Source organism: Nuphar pumila, chromosome 11 (genome assembly GCF_984573655.1).
Source record: "Nuphar pumila chromosome 11, dmNupPumi1.hap1.1, whole genome shotgun sequence".
Classification (NCBI taxonomy): domain Eukaryota; kingdom Viridiplantae; phylum Streptophyta; class Magnoliopsida; order Nymphaeales; family Nymphaeaceae; genus Nuphar; species Nuphar pumila.
In genome coordinates, this window is record NC_143259.1 from 111,752,701 (window position 1) to 111,779,666 (window position 26,966).

Consider the following 26,966-nt stretch of genomic DNA (forward strand, 5'->3'; position numbering starts at 1 on the left):
TGCATATTATAAGCCATCAATGGTGTTCTGTCACTTGCAAGGGTGCAACAAAGTCACAATTGCATAGCTGCATCTGCATATTGCTTCCATTTAAACTTTGATAAATGATCAACCATAAGAGTGTTTCCCAGGTGTGTCAAGTTCTTTTCTCTGAAACTTCCTAATTTTTGTTAATTCCATGAAGACCAAAATTTACTTTTTGCAAAGGTACCACAACCATGCCAGCCTTGTCTGTAGATTTCAACAGCATTCAGCCTGTCTCTTCTCTCTCTCTAGTTCCTGAAACACCACTTGCTGTTGTGATGTGGCGGCATTCTAGTGCTAGCTTTCAAATGATAGTCTCTGCACTCAATGCCAGGCTATGTCACATAGATACGGCTGTGGATACGGGGATGCAACCATTTTTATGAAGTTTTCAATATTGCTAGTATATCTAAGAACACGATACGCTGGGCAAAGTGGAGTGTCCATGTGACAGCTGCCAGAGCAAGAATAAGCTATCTGAGCATGTGATGCTTCCATCGATGCTCGACTCTCATGTGCAAATTTGGTTAGTGCAATTGCAACTTAAACGAGCTTTTAGTTTTATGAAATCAAACAGAAAATCGTTCAGCTCAGTATAGAACAATAACATGAAACATGTGACAAAATGTTACCTAGTTACAGGAGATGCAATTGAAAATATATGTAAGCAACAGGGAGCAGTATAGCTAAAAATCAAAACATGATGAGAGAACAACAGGGGGAAATCTGTGCACAGCTTAAAGCAAAACAATTACTTGGACAATGAAGGTGCTGACCCCTTTATCCCAGTTCGACTCCCACCCGGTGTGCAGGTGCCTTTCACTGCTGGGCTCGGTAAAAGCTTGGGTGTCGGTGACCCCACCCGGAGATTACACGTCCACAATGTACTCATCAGACCTGCTCAGAGGAAAACAAAACATCGAACAAAGTTTAACTAGTTGACTGCCGCTCATCAACTTCGGATAATAAGAATCAAATGAAAATCCACGATTCCTTTTTTGTTAAACCAACTGCATAGCTACACAGCGCAGAGTACGCTGTCCAAGTATTACTATCTTGTTAAGCACTAGTATTACCATGTTTGGAGACTTTTATTCAAGTTCTCAATGTTCATAACACTTTTGAAGAGTACGAGGATGCTGTTCTTTTAGTTTTTTCTCTTTGCTAGGCGATAGGAAAACCACCCCAATCATCGACCAGGCATTAACAGGAACAGATCTTAGCACTTCTTGAATGTGGCTACTACTGGCCACAAATGAGGAACGATGTGAAGGGGTATGTGCGAACATGCCTCGCCTGCCAGTAAAACAGAAGACCAATCAGAAGACTGCAGGCCTGCTTGAGCCTCTACCTATTTAAGAACATCCTTGAGAAAGAATTTTCATAGACTTCATTGTTAGTCTGTCGAAGGTAGATGACTTTAGTTCCATCCTGGTGGTGGTGGATCATTTCTCTAAATATGCCACATTCATTATAACTTCGAAGGAGTGCCCCGCAGAGAAGACTGTGAAGTTGTTCGTGAAGCATGTTGTGAAGCACTAAGGTATACCAAGAAGCATTGTGAGTGATCGCGATGCTCGCTTCACGAGCAAATTCTGGCATGAAGTATTTCAGCTACTCGATCGCTGACAGTTTTGTCAGCACTGCTGTCAGGTGGACGATCGCTGGCTCACGATCGTACCAGCAACATCTGCTGACAAGCAGCGACCATGGCTCCATGGCGCCTTGCCGGAGGTCATAGACTCGGGTGAGGTTCTTCAGATCCCCCTAATGTGAGCGGTGATTTTTTATTTTTCTAAATTTTTCAGAAACCGAAAACCGCTTCAGTGTTTTGTTTAACCCTAACGAGTTTTGCCTTTTGAACCAGGTTGTACTGGGTATTTCGGCCCAGTAATGGGTCCGATCCAGACCCATATGAGTGGATCAGGTCGACCTAGAACCGGGTCCTGCTAATCCTCAGATCGGATCTGGACCCATATGGTTATCGGGTCTGGGTCTGATTCGGTGAGGCTCGGGTCTTGTGTAGACTAGGTCAGACCTGGGTCCTATGTGGTCTGGGTCAGACACGAATCTAGTTTTGGATCGGACCAGACCCAGATACATCTCGGGTCTGGATCTAATCTGGATGATCTGGATGCAGTTTTGGATCGAGCCAGACCCAGGTACATTTCAGATCGGGTCAGGCCCAGATCCTGTTTGAATCAAGTCGGACCCATGCTTCTGCAGGGTCCATACACTATTTGAAACTAAACGGGATCTGTGACTAATACTGCCTTTTTCGAGATCGGTTCAGAGCCATTTTTGACCGGTTCTTTTTAGTTTTTCACTGGTTCCAAGATGCTAAAACACGGTTTTCATAAATATATGAAGATACAAGAATTTTGGCATACAGTTATAGGGTTTATTAACTTTTGTTTATACTTGGCACTGGTTTATAAGGTTCAAAATCGGTTTAGATCCTTGGATGACTGGTTTGGGGCTTTTTCAGACCAATTCAAGGTGTTTTCAGACCGGTTTCTGCTTGAGAATCCTGGGTTTTACTCATTTGAGCTTGTTATTTTATTTATGATTATACATGCATTATGTATGACTGATATTGGAATCAATGATAGTTAGATAACTTAATGAATTCATGTTACCAAAGTAACTTGATGCATGTATGATGTTAATTTTTTATTCTATCATATAGTTTTATTCAATATTGATGTTGTACTTAAATTCATGAAATGATGAAGCGATTCAAAGAAAGTTTCATATGTTTGGAATTTAAGTAGGGTAAAATAAAGCAAGTGTATTGAGATACATTGCGCTTGTATACCCAAATGTGCCATGTGTTGATGGTTTAGCTTCACATGAGCTTTAGTTTTATCAGTTATGGTCGGTAGGCGTAATGATTATGCGTGTCAGAGCTCTTACCAAAGTAGGACTCCGATGACTCCTTACACTCGCCCGAAAATAAGCATATCAAGGGCCTTTTATTTATTGTTTTTTTCTATCAAGTTTGTCTCGTATATGCTTTCTTTTGATACATATTTTTTGCCATGTAGTTTCTGATTCTGTGATTTTAGATGGCTTGATTTGTTATTTTCAATAAGTTTTTACCCACAAACAGATGAACAAACGAAGCACATCGTAGTGGCCTTCGATTGGAAAAACCCTTGATGTCTTTCCTACACACTTGGGAGTACACACAACATTGACCCTGTGGCAAGGGAGGCCTCCCCGACCTCGTGAGTTTAGAACTTGTGATGTCCCATCAACTTGGTAAAGGAACGTAGCTACACAATCTATAGGTGTGCAGCTCCAAGTGGAGTTTTGTTGAGTGTGATGGACGTTCAGCATTTTTTTTCAATAAAAAATACTAAAACCCGTAAAAGATCACACAAAGAAACCTTTAGTGGACCACCACTAAAGGTTTCAGCGGAACTGAGACCTTTAGCGGTGCACCAAACTGACTGCTGGGTGCATCCCTTACGGGCATTAGAGGCGCTTTTAAAGCGCTGGCTAAAGAATAAGCAACAATGCATTTTAGCATTTTTTGCTCCATTTTTGTGTGCTGGCCGTCCGTCGTGCACACGATGGACGGCCAGCATGATTCCACTGTAGCTGCACAACTAAGGATTGCGCTGCTACCACTTTTTCCTTGGTGAAGCTCACAAGTGGATCCTACCTGATTGCACTATTTCATGTTTGACATATTTTGGCAGCAGTCTACAAATGATAGATTTTAGTGACAAAATTTTGATGCATTTTTTTTCAGCTTTTCTTCTTCGTTGTTCATTTTGTTGAGAATGAGGAAACCTGTCCAAGGTATTAAACTGCCATAGGTGGGTTGAAAAAATGACAATCTAAAATAAAGTTATCCGACCAATTATCCATGTGTGTCCATGCTGTTCGCACATTGGATCTAACAAACATTGGACTTTGGAACACAGCTTCCGTAGTTGGTTGAAACAAACATTGTACTTGTACAATTGTAACAAAAAACCTTCGTTATGTCTGTCTTGTTCTTTCGTTTTGTCTAATCTTGAACAAACCATCAAACAAGCCCTTAGGAAACATGAAGCTGTAAACTTTAATTAGGAGGTGCTGCACATAAAAGCTGTTAATCAAAACCATATTTCCTTGAGAAGCACCAGTAGAGAACAGGAAACCCTACTCATAAATGCAAATAAATGAAAAAATAGGTACCTTCTAATTAAAGTTTCATCATCCATTTCATGGTGCTAACGACTTCCCATTGGCAAAAACATGCTTTAATAAAGCCCAAAAGAAAAATAAGGAACAAAAATGCAGTAAGCACCATAAGATACTAATTTATATTATAATATCAAGCATAATGATAGAAGGAGGTTGCCTGAAAGAAAGTTGTACATTTGGAGAAGGAAGAATTCTGCCCTCTCTGTGTAAACCAGAGGTGGAGGCACGTTAAGACCAGGGTGGGCAGACCCGGTCAGGAGTGCCCACCCTGACCCGCAGATCACATTAAACTCGTGCCCATGCCCTCTGGTTTACACGGATAGAGGGCAGAATTCTTCCTTGTCCCTCTCTCTCTCTCTCTCTATGGTGGTGGTCCCTCTTCACTGCGGCTGCTCTGCTCCTCCCCTGCCCGCGCGACCCCACAACCAGGCGGCTCAGACCCCCTCTCTCTCTTTTCTTTCTTGATTCCGCGGCTCCCCTCGTAGCTATGGCCCCTTCTCCGCTGCTCTACCTCTGTTGCGACCTCGATTCCGCTGCTCCGCCCCTTGCTGTGGCACCCTCTCCGCTGCTCCGCCTGTGCCGCGACCTCGAGGTGTGTGTTTTATGCCCAAGATGATGATGTTTCGATGGTGTGTGTTTCATCCAGATTTGTAGGGTTTGTTAACCATTAAACTGTCTGATGCACAAGTAGTTCTCATTTAGGGTTTTTTATTTGTTAACCATGATGATGTTCCGATGTCATTTAAAGGTTGTTTTTTTCTTAACCGTTAACCTGTCTGATGCACAAGGAGTTCTCATTTTAACGATCAAATTCTGCTTTGTTTTTTATTCTTAGTTATGAATTTCGTGCTTGTTTCGATTTGTGGGATTCCTCAAACGATCAGTTTTTTCTTTTTGGTGGTTGGTTTCATTTATTTGGGAGATTTTGGCCAATTGGTGTTTGATTGTTGCCGAATTCCTGTTTTTTGGTTGGGATTTGTGTGGTATTGACGGAGCGTGTTTGAGGTTTCCATGGTTATGCTTAAGATTCGCATGAGAAGCCAGAAAGCTTATTCAAACGATTGCCTTCCTTGTGTTTAAGAATGTCATGATGGGGTCCTGAATTGTCATGAATGTGGTTGTGTAGATAACCTTGCTTATGGTAGGCATATAAGGTAAAACTATGATGAATGTTGTACAGATAGAGAAGGTGATCTCTCATATCGAAGTGTCCATGTTGGGCCCTATAGTTTTTTTTTTTTTTAAGTTTTCTTTTGGACTGTCCATGCCTAAGAATCCCACACACCTTTCTTGAGTAAAACTTATGATAACATCGTTTGCAAATCTTAATGTGCGCATTATGACTCCAGTGCTGCTTGTTGTTTTGGTAGATTATTTGCTGTGGAAGATATCTCAAATTTTGAGGATATTATTTTTTTGTCTTCTCTTTTGGTCAAGTTTTAATGCAACCGAATTTGATGACATGCATTTTTGAAAATTCAAGCAAAGCTCAGCTGAAGCTGGGATCAACTCATTTAAATTAAATGACCAGGGTTTGAGCTTGTTGAGCCGAGATTGCTCAGGTTAGGCAGCTACCTTCAGTTATACAAATCTCACATAGTTGTTTTTGGGATCTTATCACCATATCACAAGCTATGTCACATGGGTGCGGGTGCGGGTGCGACACGGGTGCGGCGCAATTCCAAAAAATTTGGACACGGGGACTCGGCTATATATATATATTAAAAAATATATATTATAAATATATATATTTTAAATATTATAATTATATATATATAACAATAAATTAACACATAAAGATTGTAAATTTTAAAGCAAAAAAAAAAGCAATTCTTAACAACACAAACTTCTGCGTGCAGAGGGTGCAGGGAGGGGGGGCGAGCCCCTCCTCTGCGAGCAGAGGGTGCAGGGAGGGGGGGCGAGCCCCTCCCCTGCGAGCAGAGGGTGCAGGGAGGGGGGCCGAGCCCCTCCCCTGCGAACCGAGGGTGCAGGGAGGGGGGCCGAGCCCCTCCCCTGCGAGCAGAGGGTGCAGGGAGGGGCCGAGCCCCTCCCTTGCGAGCCGAGGGTGCAGGGAGGGGGGCCGAGCCCCTCTTCTGCGTGCAAAGGGTGCAGGGAGGGGGGCCGAGCCCCTCCTCTGCGAGCAGAGGGTGCAGGGAGGGGCCGAGCCCCTCCTCTGCGAGCAGAGGGTGCAGGGAGGGGCCGAGCCCCTCCCCTGCGAGCAGAGGGTGCAGGGAGGGGGGCCGAGCCCCTCCTCTGCGAGCAGAGGGTGCAGGGAGGGAGGCTACGAGCAGGGTCGACATACCTGACGGAGGGGGAGACGGTGGCTGCCTGTCGCCGGAGTTCGGATCGCCGACGTGGTTGCAGGAGAAAGCTGCAGGGGCTGAGGGGGAGAGGCAAAATCGAGAGGGTAAGCCCCTCTCCCTGTCGATAAACCCCTTTTAGGGTTCGTCTGCCAAAAAAAAAAAATGGATCTGGGTTGGGTTTGGACCCGACCCGACCCGGATCCAAAACAAAATTTAAAATCGAACTGGACAATTTTGGACTCGGTCAACGTTGACCGAGTCCAAAATGTGGTCAGACTTGGCCCGGACTCGTTGACCGAGTCCGACTCGGAGTTGACCGAGTCCAGGCCGAGTCCAAAGCCGCACCCGAGTCCGCACCCGAGTCCGTGCGTGTCGACGCGGGTGCGGCAACCCTTTAGCCGAGTCCGTGTGACATAGATCACAAGCCTTCTTCAAGTTGATATGAACCATATACAAGTATTCTATTCTATTCAACTGCCTTTCATGTTATTGATCTTCATGGCATAAAACTATAAGACATATATTGGTTTCTGATAATATTCAAATACTTTGGAAAATGCCGATCCATTATTCCTATGTAGAAGTTCGGGGAAAGGTTTAATGAACTTCATCCCACCTAAATAAGGGTGCTAATCATAACTAGTCAAACTGGGGATGTTTAAGCAAGAACCCTGCCCATTTTATAATTTGGTTATATACATAAGCCATTGCGGTTGAAGGGAAAGTTTTATAGGATGACTATTAGGCCCGCTTTACTATATGGTACGGAATGTTGGGCTGCCAAGAGACATCATATCCAAAAAATGAGTGTAGCTGAGATGCGTATGTTGAGATGGATGTGTGGAAATACAATAAAAGATAAGATTCGGAACAAGGAGATACGTAAGAAGGTAGGCGTTGCACCCATTGAAAATAAGATGAGAGAGAATCGTTTACGGTGGTTTGGACATATTCGGCGAAGGCCTAATGATGCTCCAGTTAGAAGGATGGAGAAATGGGAAAATATATTAGTTAAAAGAGGTCGGGGTAGGCCTAGGAAGACATGGATGGAGGTGATAGGAAAATATATGAATGCTTTGAACCTCACCGAGGACATGGTATTGGATAGAAATGATTGGAGGAGAAGGATTCATGTGGAAGACCGAGAATGATTTTCTTTTTTGGTTCATATCGCCGACCCCAATTGTTTTGGGATGAAGGCGTAGTAGTAGTAGTTGTTGTTGTTATATACATAAGCCATGAAACTTAAATGTCGGGCTTTAACATAATAAACAACAAGCAAATATATGTTAATTAGAATTATAATAAAATACCGAATCCAAGGGCCATTACCAGTGAATCTTCACATTTAATATGAAATAAATTCAAATTCTTTCAATTACACATCCAATTTATTGATATACATGAAAACATATCATGCAATAAGTTAAGTTCTTCAGTCCTGCTTTTTTGCAAGTTCGTCACAGTCAAGCCCTTTCTTTATTACCCTTTTAGTGACATCCACATGCAGTGGGGCTGAGTAAGTTATGTTCCTCAGTATAGCAGCTTTGGGAAACAAAGTTGCAGTTCCTCTATCTGATTCTGTCATCATGGGCTTACTCAAGTATATTTGACCAAAGCTGATCTTGTAAATTGTTTACAAATCATAGAGTACAATGAATATAAATTAACATACAAAATTATCAAGAAAAATTCTGGAAACCAAATAATTCCAAACTAACAATTTGCAGCTTAGAAAGTCATCAAATATCATAATTAGAATACAACAAATACATGGAGTACTTCATGAAACATGTGTGTTGGGTCAACCAGAATTTGTCTCATTTGAAGAAATGATGTAACTTCATAGTTGTCTCATCGGCAATAAACCAGTCAATGCAAAAGGAAGCACTAATTGGAATATTCTTCAAATCTGCAAACATGATTACCTTCTCTTCTGTTTGTCCTAAAAGCAGAAAGGGAAGTTTTGCTTCTAAAAGGAACGTCAACTACAAAATGGAGATAAAACAATAATAGCAATCTCCTATCCTCTGCTCTGAGCTTACCACATCACAAAGAAAGTGACCGATAACCTAGAAAAGATCACATTAAACACGGATATGTATTTCTCTTTTTTAATACTTGACTTTGGTTAGAACTTAGAATTTTAAGGTTTTTTTTGTTTCAATTAGCATAAATGAGAATTTTAGTTTTTCTTTCAATTAGCATGTATTCATTTTTTTGTTTCAATTAGTATATATTTGTTTCAATTAATTCAGTTCTTATTCACTTATTAAATACTTCTTACTTGTTAGTAATTGTAATGAAATGGTGGTCTTCAACAAATGCACAAATAACTCACAAACAAGTGTCTATTGGAGACACTACAAGCATGACCCTTGAAAGGGTATAAAAGGAAGAACACTTGAAAAATAAATAATACTTTATTCATGAACAAAATGCTTAAGAAGCATGGTACATAACATTGAAGGGGTTCACCCCTATATATACAAAAAAGTGGAAGAGAGAGGAGAGCTCATTTTGAGCTCTCCAAAAGAGACGTTGGATTCCAACGTCTCTTAATATAGCTGTTGGACTACAGTCCAACAACATTTATTATTATAGCTGTTGGACTATAGTCCAACAGCAATTATTATAGCTGTTGGACTACAGTCCAACAGCTATTTGCACAGTCAAGTTCCAACAGGAACTTGATTGGATCAAATATCTAGTTTCTATTGAACTAGATGCTAAAAAAGAAAATAAAGAAAAATAGAAAAATAAAATAATAAAAAGAAATATAATAATATTAAATAATATATATATATATATATATATATATATATATATATATATATATATATATTACAGTTTACATTTTAACACTCCCCCTCAAACTTACGGTACAATGAGCGAAAGTTTGTCTAAGTGGAAGTGAAATCTGGGAGCAGCGAGAGGCTTGGTGAAGAAGTCTGCTAATTGATATTCTGATGTAACATATGACAGATCAATGGTTCCATGTAAGTATTCCTCTCTGACATAGTGACAGTCCATCTCAATGTGTTTAGTACGCTCATGGAATGTCCGGTTGCTTGCAATGTAGATCGCACTTTTGTTGTCACAACACATCTTTGAAGCTTGCGTTGCTTTAGCTCCCATATCCGCTAGCAATCGTCTAAGCCAAACAACCTCCATAGTGGTGGTTGTCATGGCTCTGTATTCAGCTTCGGTGGAGGAAAGAGAGACTTTTTGCTACTTCTTGCACCTCCACGAAATTAAGGTTTCACCTAGGAACACACAAAAACCAGTAGTTGAGTGTCTATTATTGGGATCACCTCCCCAGTCAGCATCAGTATATGCAATTAAATTTAATGAAGATGAAGCAGACAAGAAGAGTCCTCGTGAAAGAGAGGATTTTAAGTATCTAATAATACGCAAAATCGCTCCCATGTGCACGGAGGTGGGAGCATGCTGAAACTGACTGACTGTATGAACCGCATGAGTTATATCTGGCCTAGTAATGGAAACATAAGAAAGAGCTCCAACAAGCTGTCTATAAGGAGTAGGATCATCAAGAAGTTCTCCATCATCAATTTTCATTTTAACATTGACAACTTCTGGAGTGTCTACTTTCTTATCATCTGTAATGCCAGACCTGGAAACGATATCAAGAGCAAATTTAGATTGAGATATCAAATACCCCCGAGGGGAATAAGCAACTTCAATGCCTAAAAAATATCTTAATAAACCTAAGTCAGTCATTTCAAAGTGAGTTTTAAGAAGAGATTTGATATTTGCAACTCCCTGTTTGTCGCCTCCAGTGATGATCATATCGTCCACATAGAGAAGAAGAATAATGATGCCTGCATCAGATTTCTTAACAAATAAAGTAGTGTCAGTTAAACAAGGTTGAAAACCAATATCAAGCATAACATGACTAAATCGGTCATACCATGCTTTTGGAGCCTGTTTAAGACCATAAAGAGCTTTTTCTAGACGAAGAGCTTTACCCTTAGGGATACTAATACCAGGTGGGGCTTCCATGTATACTTCTTCAACGAGATTCCCATTCAGGAAAGCATTTTTGACATCTAATTGAAAGATAGGCCATGTTCTAATGGAGGCCAAGGCTATTAAAGTTCTAACAGTGGTCATACGGGCCACAGGAGCAAATGTTTCTTCGTAATCGATGCCATACTCTTGGGCATATCCTTTTGCTACTAAACGAGCTTTATATCTTTCCAGGGTCCCATCACTTTTGGTTTTGACTTTGTATACCCACCTACAACCTATAAGTTTCTTACCCGGAGGAATATCTTGTATCGTCCAAGTATTGGCCTTTTCTAGTGCATCCAATTCTATTTTCATGGCTTCTATCCATTCTATATGATTTTTTGCTTGAGAATATGATGATGGTTCAACATATGATTGTATTAATGCAATGGCGGCCCTATACGTGGGTGAAAAAGATTCATAAGACACAAATTTTTCTGGAGGTTTAGAGATTCTAGACGTTCTTCTAGGTGAGACTTCAGAGTATTTTTGTAATGCACATGGAAGATTTTGCTCTTTACGTCTTGAATATTGTAGACTAACATCCCTATGGATTTGCTCTTCATTATCATCATTTTCAACAACAATAGGACTTTGATCATTGTCAAGGTCACATCCAACATCACATTCATTGGATTTTGAAGTTGGATAAATTAAAAACGAGTATTCAGTGACATCCTTGGATTTTTCAAATTCAAAGAAGCTTTCTTTTTCCAAAAAAGATACATTTCTTGACACATATAATTTGTCATTTTGAAAATCGAAACACCTGTAGCCTTTTTGATTATCAGCATATCCTAAAAAGGCACATGGGATTGCACGAGGAGAGAGTTTGTCATTTCTGTTGGTGAAAACAAAACATTTGCATCCAAAGACTCTTAATCTAGAATAATCTGGAGTTAAATTAACAAGTTTTTCTATTGGAGTTGTATTCTTTAATGAGGAAGATGGCATCCTATTAATGAGGTAGGTGGCAGTTAGGACCGCTTCAGCCCAAAAACTTTTTGGAACTTGATTTGCAATTAGCAATTAGCAATGTCCTAGTAGTTTCCATAATGTGCCGATGTTTGCGTTCGGCTAGGCCATTCTGTTGTGGAGTGTGTGGACATGATCTTTGATGTGTAATACCATGTAAATTGAGATAGTCTTTGAATTTGTTGGACATAAATTCTCCCCCTGAATCAGTGCGAAAAACAGAAATATCATTTTGAAACTTATTTTTAACCATTTTATGAAATATTTGGAAGTTAGCAAAGACATCAGATTTATGTTTAAGAAAATAAATCCAAGTATGTCTAGAAAAGTCATCAACAAAAATGACATAATATGTATAACCACCTTTGGAAATAACTGGTGTGGGGCCCCAAACATCCGAATGTATTAACTCAAGTGGTCGTGAGGAAACAAAAGTTCTACTAAGAAATGGTAACCTTTTCATTTTGCCAAGAATGCAGTCTTTACAAGAAAAATTTTCAGAATTACAAAATTTTTCCAAACTTGGAAAATATTGAATTTTAGACATATGAGGATGGCCAAGCCTTTTGTGCCATAAATCAAATTCTAATTTTTGAATATTATAACAAAATGCATTCTTGGGTAATTCCAAAAAGTCCATGTAGTAAAGTCCTCATTCTCTATGGCCTTCCCCAATCAGCTTCCCTGACTGGCTATCCTGTACCCAACAACCATGAGAAGAGAAGGAGATATTACACCCATAATCAGATATTTGCGAGACAGATAAGAGATTCAAATTAAGTTTAGGGATATATCTAACTTCTGGGATAAAAAATCTTTTGGATTTTTGAAGATTTTCAAAACATCCTATTCCTTTTACTTCAAGAGATGTGCCATCGGCTGTAAAAACCTTTGACACACTTGAGTTATTTTTAAGACATTCAGATAGACTATTAACATTTGGGGTCATATGAAAAGAAGCACCAGAATCTAAAAGCCAAGGAAAGTTACCTGGACCGGAGAAAGATGCAATTGCCGCTCCAGTTGAGGCTTCGGTTGAGGAGGATACCCCTTTGATAAGAGGTTGAAGGATTTCCATCAGTTGAGCCATAGACACAGGTGCATCTTGATCTTTTGACTCAGATTCAACAGTTGCAACTCTTTTTTCTTCTCTTCTTTTTAACTTTGGAGATTGAGGCCTATAGTGCCCCGGTTCATGACAATGATGACAAATAACTTTTCTTTTATCAAAGTCGCCGTTTTGCCTTCCAAAATGAGGCGGCTTGTAAGTACGAGTATGATTCCCCGGTCTAGATACAACTAAAACAGAGTCATCATCAACTTTTGGAGTACTTTTTCTAAGTCTATTTTCTTCCATAGTGAGCTCTTCTATAGTATCAACAATAGAAGGAATTTTTCCACGATGTAAAAGGGCTCATTTGGTGGATTCAAACTCCGGCCTTAGACCATTCACAAATTGATAGAAATGTTCCATATCGAGTTGCTTTTGGCGAAGCTCGATGTCTTTGGCACAATGCCATTTGGGCTCAAGAAGAGCCAACTCTTCCCAAAGTTCGGACAACTCATTATAATATTCTCGAATAGTTTTATCTTTTTGAGTCATTGTCCGAACTTTATCTTGTAAATTGCATACATGTGCAATATCTTTAAGGGAATACATGTTTTTGAGGTATTCCCAAGCCTTATCGGCATGCTCAAACTTAGCTAGACTAGAGTATTTTTTAATGTCTATGCTATTGATGAGCCATGACATAATTTTTGCATGCCCTATCCTCCATTCTTTCCATTTCTTTTCATAAGTGGCTAACGCCTTACTCTTCTCTTCTTCCGTTAGAGGAACCTCTTTATCACCCTCTTTCTTGGTAAGAGATAGTTTAGGTTCCAAATCAGAACCATCCACTATACCCCCATAAACCTTTTCCCCAAATGTGGTGCTTCATAATCGAAGCCCACATTACATAGTTAGTATCATTTAGCTTCATAGGAATGATGGTGATCTTATCATTGTCATCCATCTTTTACAAGGGTAAGAGAGGAATAAATAGGAGGAGAGAGAGAGAGAAATAAAAAGAAAAGAAAAAGAGTAGACAAAGGAATAAGAGAGGATACAAAACCAAATTTTTTTGTAGCACAAGTTCGCCTTTCTTCAAACAAATCTTCTTGAGCCAAGAACAAGGTGATGAAACACTTTTTGTAAATGTGGCACGGAAATCGAGGCGGAAGCACTTCAAAATCTAAGAATTTCGTAGCTTTGATACCATGTAATGAAATGGTGGTCTTCAACAAATGCACAAATAACTCACAAACAAGTGTCTATTGGAGACACTACAAGCATGACCCTTGAAAGGGTATAAAAGGAAGAACACTTGAAAAATAAATAATACTTTATTCATGAACAAAATGCTTAAGAAGCATGGTAAATAACATTGAAGGGGTTCACCCCTATATATACAAAAAAGTGGAAGAGAGAGGAGAGCTCATTTTGAGCTCTCCAAAAGAGACGTTGGATTCCAACGTCTCTTAATATAGTTGTTGGACTACAGTCCAACAACATTTATTATTATAGCTGTTGGACTATAGTCCAACATCAATTATTATAGCTGTTGGACTACAGTCCAACAGCTATTTGCACAGTCAAGTTCCAACAGGAACTTTACTGGATCAAATATCTAGTTTCTATTGAACTAGATGCTAAAAAAGAAAATAAAGAAAAATAGAAAAATAAAATAATAAAAGAAAATATAATAATATTAAATAATATATATATTACAATTTACATTTTAACAGTAATCATTAGTATACGATTTTTTTAGTAGTTATTTGAAAAACTTTGGTTGGTCAGTGATTTGATTAGAGAAATAATTAAATAGATTTAATTTGTTTTTGTTAATCTAAAAATACACATTAACATTTTTTTTTAGAAAGTGAGTGTAATTAATGATAAAGGATTCTTACTTTTATTCTTATTTGGTCGGTTAATGTACAACGATGGACAAAGTTGTTATAAGAAAGCCTATTTCTTATCAATTTTCTTCAATTGAAGAAGACATAAGATGTGACGAAGGAAAATCATGTGAGAAACGAAGCCAAACAAAAATTAATCTAGCAGAATTACCTGTAGATCCAGGACTTTGTATTCTTATTTCTAATTATCATCCTGATGAATAAGATAATGTTTGTGGGGAGTATCTTTGTAGGAGTTCGTGCCAACCTCGTAAGCACAACTTTCCATATAGGAGGATGTGAGATAAATTATGACGGTTTAACAATGCTTGGTTTGATGAGCATATAAGTTGGTTAGAGTAGCAAATCCAAAGATGCAACATTTTGCTTGTATTGCTATTTTTTCAAGCCAATTCGGGCAGATCAATGAAGTGCAAAAACATTTATTTCTCAAGGGTTTGATAATTGGAAAGAGAAGAAGAAACTTGTACATGTTGAAAGTTTAGACAGTTATCATAATGGTGCACAAACCAAGTGTGAGAACCTACTAAAGCAAGTACAACATATTCAAACAGTGTTTCACAAGCAATTTGATCGTCAAAGAAATGAATACCGAGTTTGCCTCAATGCAACAATTATCACGAGTTTAAACCGAGCTTAATCGAGTCGAGCAGCTTTTAGAGCTTGTACGTGTTTGTGACACAAATACTACATCTCTTAAAGCAGCCGTTGATGATGTATTATCTAAACATGAGATACACTTAGCAAGATTGTGTAGAAAAAAATTATGATGGAGCAAGTAATATGCGAGGAGAGTTTAAGGGACTCAAGACACTTATACTGAGAGAAAATGAATCAGCTGTTTATATTCATTGTTTTGCACATTAACTCCAATTAATAGTAGTTGGAGTCGCAAGAAATCACTTGTAAATCGACTTATTTTTTTACATAGTTTCTATTGTATCATTTTTTTCTCAGCCTCATGCAAATGACTTGATCGTTTTCGAGAGGCACACGTGATTCAAATTACCAAAGCAATTGAGTTAGGTGAACTTGAAAGTGAGCGGAGATTAAATCAAGAGAAGATTCTGAGACAACCTAATGATACACGTTGGAGCTCTCATTATGGTGCATTGATCAATTTAATCAATATGTATTCTATCGGGATTGATGTATTAGAAGTTATTGAAGGAACTTTAAGTTCAGGAAAAAGGGGGGAATCACTTAACTTATTAGGTAATTTGCAAAACTTTGATTTTATATTTTGCTTTCATTTGATGTGTGATGTTTTGGGAATCACTCACGAGCTTTTACAAGTATTGTAGCGAAAAGATCAAGATATTGTCAATACTATGAGTTTAATTGCGGTATCAAAGGAACGACTTCAAGAAATGAGAGAGAAGGGATGGGATTCCGTCTTGAATAGAATCTATGTTTTCTGTAGCAAGTGTGATAATGATTCCTAATATAACTGATTTATATAAACCCCAAGAACGATCAAGACGAAGGGTTGAAGATATTAATGTGTTGCGTCATTATCGTATTGCATTGTTTTATACACTTATCGATATGCAACTTTAAGAGTTGCACAACCGTTACAAAAGCAAATTCATAAATACTTTTTTCTATGGCATGTTTAAGTCCAATGAATTCATTTTCTGCATTTGACATAAGAAAGTTGATAAGCTTTGTTAAATTTTATCTTAAGGATTTCTCTACATCAGATTTATTAATACTTGACAATCAACTACAAACATATATCATTGATGTGAGACACAATCTGGAGTTTTCAAATTTAAAATGCCTAACTGAGTTTGCATAAATGAAGGTAAAGACCAAAAAACATAATGTTTTCCTCTGGTTTATTTGGTTATCACATTTACTTTGAATCTACCAATTGTGATGACAAGTGTTGAAAGGGCATTTTCAGGTATGATTATTATCAAGACTCAATTGCGTTCTTGAATGGGAGACGAATGAGAAAATGATGCTTTGGTTGCCTACATTGAGAGAAGGACATAATCACACATTTCATTTTTTAGGTATAGACAACAAAGAAAGCAAGCAAAGGAGTTAGGGAGCAAAGCGATCAAGCAACGAAAGAAAGCAATCAAGCTAATTGTTGTTTTCTTCTTTCATTCTTTTCTTGTGTTATTCTTTTCTTGCCTAAAAGAGGGAGCAAAGCGACCAATAAAAAAAGTAGTGATTGAGGGAGAAAAGCGACCGATAGAGTGAGCGAGCAAAGCGAGCGAGCGGATATTTGACACAATTAGCAATGAATCAATTATAAATGGTTTTTAAAATATGAAAAATTGACGAGTTCAATTGTAAAAGGTATTTGTTAGAGTTAGCATTTGATGTTCCTCTCCGTTTTGAGTGGCTTGTACTTTTTCTAATTATTTATAAAACATTTATGATCTCTTTTGTAGATTTTTTCGAAGATTAACTAATTAACAGAGATGCAGGCTCCACAGTATCAACTGTTGTTCTTTTTTGGTCATTGTCCACTTATTGCAAATGTTGGTGGCTCTCATGCTGTTATCTGCCAGGATGGAAATGGTATATGCTCTCGTGCTGTTATCTGCCAGGATGGAAATGGTATATGCTCTCGTGCTGTTATCTGCATGTTCAGTCCATTGCTGTATATTTGGTATTTTGCATCTTGTCACCGCTTCTAACTTTAAATTTGTTTGATGTTTGAATTGCAGTTTTAGATTGACCCCGTGCTTCTACAATTCTCTTGAAGGGTGTAAACTTGGAACTCTTTTGCCCCTTTTAACACCTTTAAAAAGATTTATTAAACAGTCCTTCGTGGTGATCTTTCACAGTTCAGCAACAAGCCTAAAATGGCGAACCTTGCTATTGCAAATATTTTGGAAATGGTGTTCCATAACTTTACATGCACATTGGATTATTTTCACATCGTCTTATCTTATTATCTTATAATGGGTGAATCCATATTCTGCAATTAGGGGTGCACACGAACTGGGCTTGAGCCGAGCTTAGGCTCAAAAAGCTTGGCTCATTTAAAAAAGGCATGTTCAAGCTTGGCTTTAGATTGAGCCAAGCTTGAACATCCTTGGTTATGAACTCAGCTCAGCTCAAGTTAGAGTCTGACTTGGCTTGATTTGTTGTAAATTTTTTTGAAAGAAGCTGCAGATTTGAACTCCGCCCCTCAAAGAATAACAACTAGGGTAAAGCCAACTTTTGTGTACATATATTTAAACTTTTCATGACAACTGCATTAACCAAGCTTAACGAGCTTAATCGAGTTTTTAAGCTTGATCAAGCTCGGCTCATTTATGTTTAACGAGCCTGAGCTTTTGTTCAAGTTTGGCTGGTTTACTTCCCAGATTATGTCACATAAGTGTGGGTGCGGGTGCGGGTGCGGCGATGCGGCACTTTAGAAAAACTTGGGTGCGGGAGAGTGTGTGTGTGTGTGTATATATATATATATATATATATATATATATATATATATATATATATATATATATATATATATATATATATATATATATATTAACAGTTAACAGCAGTAACATTAATTTTTAACAGTATTTTTTTAAAGTCCAGATTTGGACATTTATGACCCTCGGTGCATTGGCTTGACCGCACCGGGTGCCGCACCTGAGTCGCGTCGCGTCAATGCGGGTGCGGCACCCTGCTGGATGAATCCCTGTGACATAGGTACCAGACGGGTTTGAGCCGAGCTTAATCGAGTCGAGCTCGAGCTAGCTCAGCTCCTTGTGCACCCCTATCTGCAATTCTACCTTTGATTTTTATATTGGTTGTATCAGATGCTTATTGTTTGTGTTGATTTTCCTTATCCGAGTTGCATACTGAATTTGTCATCAGTGTCGAAATTTTGTTTTTTGCAGATGACTGGAAAGGATAAAGATTATAGATATATGGCAACAACTTATCTGCTTAATGAGCTAAGCAAGGAAAGCTTTAAAGTTGAAAGTGACCTGGAGATCAAGCTGTCCAATACTGTGCCCCAACAGCTTATGCTGCTGCTGACGATGTTTCTGGATTAGCAGTGAAATGGTTTGTTTCCTATGCTATATCCTTTTTTCTTAATGCATCTTAAACTGCATAAGCTTCACATAGTTACTTCATTACATTTGTGTCACACCCTCTTTTAAATAATCTCTTGGTTCCCTTCAACATTGCTTTTCTTGTTGTTATCAACTCCCTCCATAGCTTTCAATCTTACAAAAAATTGTTATTTCCTTGTTCTGAGTGGGATATGATTGGAAGGATTTAGGTCTGCATCAAAATCAAACAATGATATCTTCACTTCTCTTTTAATGTAAAATATCACTATGACAAGCCGCACGTGAGAGAGGGGCTGTACTTTGATGGGTTTGGTGATGGATAAACTTTAGATTGGTAGTTCAAGGCTTCATGGAAGTGCATAATATCAATTATTGGAGCCTTTTCCCCTAGAAGAGTGATGATCAAGGATAGAAACACTTGATGCTATGATAGCAGCTAGGCTGCTAGAGCATGTATTGGAGCCTTTTGCGATTGCTTATATAGTTTTTTGTCATAGAAATTGTTTTTATTTTTACTGTGTATTTGTGGCCACCCTAGCTTGAATTCCTGGCTTCCCCTCTGGTGTAAACATATCACTGAAATTGAAGCCACATGCAGAGAGTCTAGGGTCGTAATATTGATTGATCTCATTGCCTGTAAATAAAATCAGTGCATAAATCATACCCTCCTGAGTTTTCTGTCTTGGTTTCTCAACCAGAGAAGCACGTTGTTAAGAAGAGAGATTTTAGAAGAAAAGATAGGATAAAGGAAAGCCGAAACTTCAAAAATGCAACCACACAATAATGAGCACATCCACAATGAGAGAGAGAGAGAGAGAGAGAGAGAGAGAGAGAGAGAGAGAGAGAGAGAGAGAGAGAGAGAGAGAGAGAGAGAGAGAGGCTCTGGGCAACGATCAAGGCCAAGCTTCTTCAATGTCATGCTTCAATTGTGCAAGACTCATGAGAACAGGGTTTGCATATAGGTAAGTATTAGAGTGGAAAAGGGAAGGCAGGTAGGATAAGGATTTCCTTTGCTCTTTCAACCAACCTTCTAATGTAGCCAGAAGTAGGGATGGCAGTGGACCGGGGGAAAGCGGGGCCCCGCCCTGCCTCACCCCGTTTGGACCGGGGATGAAGGGTATGAAATGGGGATGGAGGCGGGGACGAAGGTTAAAATCCATCCCCGTTCGGGGATGGACTTACACTTTTCCCCACCCTGTCCCGTCCCTGCCATGATCCCTGCCTAGTCCCATCCCCAGTCCTTTTGGACCCCACCCCGCCTCATCCCCGTTTGAACCGGGGATGGAGGACATGAAATGGGGATGAAGGTGTGGGTGGCGGTTAAAATCCATCCCGGTTAAAATCCATCCCCGTGCGGGGATGGAGGCGGGATGGAGGTTCTAATCTTGAGAGGGGTGAGGGTGGAGACCCTGCCCTAGCCCCAGCCCGGGTCCATTGCCATCCCTATCCAGAAGGGCAATAACCACTATACACGTCTTTCCTTTTTGCATAGTAGTGAAGGCTTGGGTAGTCACCTTTAAGTAACTACCAATGACTGGTGGTTGTGAGGGTGCTGAGTTGAAGGCACCAGATCAAACCCCAATGGTGCATGGGTGTGTCCGTAGCTTCCAGAGGTGAGCCGCATAAGACACAGTGGTCATAGTGTTCCGAACTTTGTTTGTTACCGAAAAGATGTGGCATGTCATGGTGTGCGTGTTAGTGTGGTGCCTATGGTGATGCGTGTGTTGCTAATTAGAAAACCCATGTGGATTACTATGGAATGCGGTGGCGACATGCAGCTACGCAAGGCCTCAACAAACAAGTGTTGGTGTGCACCTTCTATCTCAAGTGCATTTGCACCTCTCCATGCTCCATGCCACGGGGGCGTGTTAGGCCACTTGCAGCCCTGCTCTTGAATACGCATTCCACGGGGTTGTGTTAAGCCACCGGCGACCTGACTCAACTTCATGTTCACAATTGGAGACCTTCAATGTGGAATTCACTACACGCCATTTGATATTGAAGAACACACTCATGAAGTCAAAACACAAAAAAGAGTAACTTTGTTTTGATGCTGACACAGGCTCGGCTCAAACTTCAGTCTCTCTTTCCTTAATGCTTATATAATGACCTTTTTTCTTCGTTTGCATTGGTATGCCAAACATGCGCTTTGAAGAAGTAACCCCCTATATATCATGGGTAATACATTAGTGTGCACAGGGCTGCCTATGAATATACAAATTCTCCTATTGGGCATCTAAACCATGCGTTTGGGCCCACTTTTGCTAGTAGTCTCGCGAGGAGTTCAACAAGTGCATGTCGAGTGATGATAAATTTTTTGGGTTAGAGGGTTTCACTAAGTCATTCTAGCAATTGGCTTTGGCTAATGGTGGCAAACCTTTCTATACCCCAATGAGAGTTTTTTCATATGGCCCGCTATGCACCCCACAGGGCCTATAGGTCCCAGGACTCAGAACTTGCCCCGTTTAGTGCCCTATTGAAACTCATGCTCTCTAATGTCCGTGAAGCTTGTTTGGACGTGTTGGCTATTTGTCCATCAATTGCTTTTGTTCTCATTACTGAAAGCTGACATACCTCCATTTTTGGCTTTGTTGCTTTTATGCCAGAAGCATTGGCACTGTTATGCTTTCGACCCATTTGGCTTGGCATATTGAAGACTTTTGTTGTGCTAAGTGTGCATGAGAAATGCACATTCTCAAATTTGCTTTTGCACTTGCTAAGGCTCCCATAGCTCATCGTCCCAAAACTTCTGCACTTCCTTTGTTGTGTGCTGGTCATATTTTAATGAGTTCGCCAAACACCCTCTCTTCATGGTAAACAGATGGGTAGCTTTTTGCCCATTGCAATGGAGCCCCACTTGAGGTTTTCCTTGCTTTGGCTAGGTTTCCTCGTTATAAAAAAAATACTTGTGATTATCGCTAGTAGCTGTCATCAATAGTGATTTCTGTTGGAGAGAGAGAGAGAGAGAGAGAGAGTAGGGTGTAATATCAAACACCTAAAGCGTCTGATGCTTATGCATCTCTGAGTGCACACGAGAAAAGTTTACACAAAAAGTGTCTTCAGTGGTGGTGGACATCGCTGCTAAAGACCTTGGAGCCTTTTGTGTTCTAAATAATGTCTTTTTTTTAAACACTTGGCACACATTTGTGCGTCTGATATTACTCCCCTTCCCTCTCTCTCTCTATATGTATAGACATAAGAGCTGAACATACTAGGCCTCATTTCTTGTTCTGCCCCCATAGGTTTTAGGTGTTTTATGATAGATCTGAACCGTTGGATGTGTTTAGCTTACTCGATTGAGTGGAAATTGACTCTTGGATCAAGTTTTTTTGATGAAAAAACATATTTTTTTGAGCTGGGAAAAACTGGTACCTTCATAGCCGTTGATTTTGGATCACCGGAAAAACTTGTGTACAGGTCGGATTTTGGCGATCCAAAAGCCTGTTCCCACTAAATAAAACGGATAGATCACATCTACAGTGTTAGATGTGATAAAAATACTTAAAACTATGATTTTTGAAGGGGCCTAACGAGACCTAACGAAAAAGGGGCTTAAAGAACACATTACTCTCTCTCTCTCTCTCTCTCACACACACATATATATATATATATATATATATATATATATATATATATATATATATATATATATATATATATATAATCACTAAAATATGAGAACTAGAAACATGAGAACCACCTTGTGAAATGAGCATTCTTAAGACATTTTTTTTGCAAATCCAACTATGTAGCATATGTTTCGTTTGAACTTTCGTGTGTTATACAAGTTGCTTGGTTCACATCTCCATCCATGGAAGATAAGGTCAAATATGGGATAGTTACAGGTCAGTTTCAACTGGCGATATCCAAATCCATAATAAGATAGTCCTAACTTCTTCTGTCCGCTACTTGCATATTTTTATCACTTTTTTATTTAATGTTGAATATATATATTACATAAAAGGGTGGTTGAAAACAGTGCTATCTTCATTTGAGTTTGGTTAGTTTTATATGAACTATAAATATCTATGCCAAGTGGGGCATTAGATATCAATTTTTTATCCAGCAATATATGTATATATAATGTTTAACTAACATTAAATTAGTTGTGTTTAAGGATTCAACTCTATTAAAATCACTGAAATACCCTTAAAAAGCTGACATTTTTTAAAAAGTAAAAAAAGTAACTTTGATAAATTTATAATGTAATATCCGATAATTTTTGTGAATATTTTAATATATTATTGATGAATTTACCATTCAAAAATAATGTACACTGATAAATGAGTGGTTTATTGTTTATTCTGTTGATTTAAAACATTTAATTAGGGATTTACGATGTTTTGAATAAAGTACTTGAATCTGGATCTCAGAAGAGATCCAAATTGATCAATCCATGTGACCAGGATTGGATTCAGTTGGTGGACTCAATCCGAAGTTGAACCATTGAGTTTGGACCTCGGAAGGGAGTCTGAACTCAAACGAACCCGTATTAGTTACAGAGACTTCAATCTGCACCATTTGGATCTTTGAATGAGGCAGGTCAACCCAACTAGACTTAGGTAAAGGTTTAGATCCATAACAGGGTTTAAATCAGATATATGAGAGGTTTGGATCCATTTGCAATGCTCAAATGGATCCCACTAAGAAAAGGATATTTTAGATTTATTTGGAAACCCAAATGGATCCAGCTAAATAAAAACTATTTTGAATCAATTTGAAAACCCAAATGGATCTCATTAAATAAAAAGTATTTTAGATTCATTTAGAAACTCAAATGGATCCTACTAAGAAAATAAAATATTGGATCCACTTGAGACCCAATTGGATCCTGCTAAGTGAATAAAGTTTTTGGATCCATTTGAGACCCAAATTGATATAATTGTTCAGATCCACCTAAGACTCAAATGAATCCTCCTCGGGAGAAAAAATGTTTTAGATCTATTTAGAGACCCAAATGGATCTCACCAAGCAAAATAAAATCTGGATCTATTTGGAAGATCCAAATGAATCTTTCTAAAGAAAATAAAAGTATGGATTCATTTGAAGTCCCAAATGAATCCCATTTATATAAAAAAAGATTTTGAGTCCGTTTAGGGCCCAAATGAATCCAATGTATATATATATATATACACACATTAATATATAAATAATAAATAACAAATAACAAATAACAAATTGGGTTTAGATTTGATGAGACCCAAATAGGTCTCACCAAATCTAACCCAAGGACCCAAAACACTTAGATTGGGTTGGGATCCAATCGGATCCACACCTAGTCCAAACCGAAAACCCCTTTTCCATTTCATTTCAAACCTTATGAAATGAACATCGCACCTTACTCTTCCACCTGTGTTTTTCAAATGGTTGGAAACCAACCAACCTAACTAGGGGTGGCAAAACCTGACACGACCCGCCAACCCAGTTGACCCGTTTAATAAACGGGTTAGGCGGGCGGGTCAACCCGTTTACTTGAACCCGACCCGCCAACCCGTTTACCCGACCCCGACCCGCTCGCCAACCCACCAACCCGACCCGCCAACCCGCCCGCTAACCCGTTTACCCGACCCAACCCGTTTATTAAACTGGTTGGCGGGTCGTGTCGAGTTACCCGTTTAATAAACGGGTCGGGTTCGTGTTTGCCACAGCCGACCCGTTTATTAAACAGGTCAAGTTCGGGTTGAGGTATGCTGACCTGCCAACCCGCCGAGTCGACCCGCCAGCTCAACCCGATTGCCACCCCTAAACTCGATGCCACCGGATTGGGTGGGCCTCACGATCATAGCAACTATCACATCACTGCCCTTATTGCAGCCATCTCGAGAATTGTGCCATTGCCACCTTCATTGCATCCTGTTCTCTCTCCTCATAATCTCGAGGTAAGGTCCTTGCATCAGTTTTTGGATATATATATATATATATATATATATATATATATATATATATATATATATATATATATATATATATATATATATATATATATATATATATATATATAAAAGAAGCATTCAATTGCTTTTACGAGCTTTTTGTATAATTATGAGCTTTTATAAGCTTTTGAAATATTTAAGAAATTTTGAAATATTTATGAGCTTTTGAATTATTTACAAGCGTTTAAAATATTTATGAGCTTTTGAATTATTTACAAGCTTTTGAAATATTTGCCAACTTTTAAAATATTTATGAGCTTTTAAAATATTTACAACTTTTAAAATATTTATGAACTCTTGCATAATTACGAACTTTCGCATGTTTACAAATTTTCACATGTTTACGAGTTTACGTAGGCTTTACAAACTTTAAAAATACATGCCTAAAATTTCTTATGGTTGGATTCACATATGTCATTTTATAAGGAATATTATAATTCACATACAATTTTATTACAATGTTAATGCATGTGATGATACATGCATGCAGTGAATTATTTAAACTAACAAATTAGAATTACGGGTCACAAAGCCTTGCTAGCTATGCTCGAATGCTAACATATTACATAATTGTGATTACATGATATATGCATGGTTCTTGATGGAGCTCAGGGTCTATGAGCTCTGTTAGGTCAAGTGAAACATGTTTTTATGTCTTTTTTTTTATACATGAAATGATACATTATTGATACAAATGTTGGCTCATGTTGGAGCTGGGGGTTCAAAGAACTCATATAATTTGATTGGGCATGTTGGTGTGTATGACATGATATAATGTATGTACTTATATTGGCTCATACACGAGCCTGAGTCAATATGATCTCATGATGTGCGAAAAGGGCACCGTACCATGAGGGATACATGAATACACTTACACACTTGTAATATTATGTTCGCCTTCTCAAGCGAAGTGCTCATATGGGTTAAAGGCGCCCAAGCAACAATAAATGGGTTGAGTATATACAAATAAATCATGATTACTTTGAAAGGAGTACTAGGGTTATTGAACTTTGAATTGCCTAATGATATGAAGCACATGAAACAATATAATCCCATAATAAGAAACCTATAACCCATTCAAAGTTATAGTCTACCTAAAGAGGCGGGTGATACAAACCTCGAGTTACAATATTATGTTTTATGGGAGCGAGACATCTCAATGGTCTCAAGTCACTCGTAGGTTAGGAGACCGAGGCTTTCAACATGTCTTAGGTGATAAATTTTCAACTATTGCAGCTAGTTCAAGATGCATTATATGCCAAATGTTACACCACAGTGGGGTTTTCTCTCGTTCACAGACCACTTGTTTCGGGTTCTATTAATTCTGGCACCCGAGTAAATTACAACTCATGAATAATATATCCTTAGAATATAATGAATATTTGAGGTGGTCATTCCTCCTTGTAATAGTGGGGACTGTAATCAAGAAAAATAAAGATCTTCTTATTCACACAGTCTTGAAATGAAAATATGTCCTGATAATGTATAATTATATTATGAATAAAGCTGCATATTTCTTCATAGTTGTTAACTTTGAAACGTGTATTATTTTCTGTTAAACTATTTCATGCCTTGATAAATTATATTAAAATATACCATGCCTTGATGAATTGTGACATCTTATATGGAAGCGTATATTTTAATGTTACGTAATTATTTGAGATTACTGTATACCTACCAGGCTTTTACAAGTCTGACTCTTTAAAGAGATTTTAAGTGATTGATATGTTGAACAGTGGATGGCGAAATGCAGGGGCGGCGTCGAGAAACAGGACCTCAGTTAGACTTAGAATTTTGTTTCATTTTGATTTAAAGTGCTTGTGTACTTATAACTTTGTCATTTTTATCCATCTTACTGCATTTTGTGAATTACTATTTTTAAAAATATAAATCATTTTGGTTTTCATAAATGATTCGTGAATGGTTATCTGATTTTACGTTGTTGATTCATACCTGTAACCCGTTCCATAGTCTTTTAACTCACATGAAAATTATTGCTTTCCATTGTTTAAAGTAAAAAAAAAAGATTTAAAATATTTCTAAAATTTTGGGTTAAGATTTTAGTACATATAAAGTTATTCTTTTGGAAAAGATGTTTGAGTTTTCATTTCCCTCTACGTTCAAAAGACCTATAATGTTAAAAAAAAAACCCATGCATTTTTTAGAAAATGCCATCTTTTAATAGCACTTTAGTCATTTTAATATGGTTGAATGTAATTAATTTTAAATACATTTGGTTTAATGTTAGATAAACTCACACACACACACACACATATATATATATATATATATATATATATATATATATATATATATATATATATATATATATATATATATATATATATATATATATATACGAGCATGTGTGTGTGTGCACGTGCGTTCACGCTCGCACTCTTAGCATATAACCACCCTAACTTCAGTCTTTATTTAATGCAAGTGCACAAGATAACATGCATAGATAACATGATCTTGTTTTATGGTGGTTTACC

At 38.2% G+C, this 26,966-nt stretch overlaps 1 long non-coding RNA gene across 6 annotated transcripts; it reads left to right on the top strand.

Moving 5' to 3' along the window:
* The first annotated feature begins 4,539 nt into the window (after positions 1–4,539).
* LOC149822858 (uncharacterized) lies at positions 4,540–26,329 on the top strand. 6 transcript variants are annotated; one of them, XR_016426119.1, is made up of 5 exons: positions 4,560–4,816; positions 16,943–17,075; positions 17,186–17,359; positions 18,359–18,527; positions 26,208–26,329. It is a non-coding gene; the product is annotated as an uncharacterized LOC149822858 (long non-coding RNA). The 6 variants fall into 6 exon arrangements; XR_016426122.1 differs by lacking the exon at positions 26,208–26,329 and having other exon boundaries at positions 16,907–17,075; positions 18,359–19,232; XR_016426116.1 differs by lacking the exon at positions 26,208–26,329 and having other exon boundaries at positions 18,359–19,232.
* Positions 26,330–26,966: the final 637 nt, after the last annotated feature.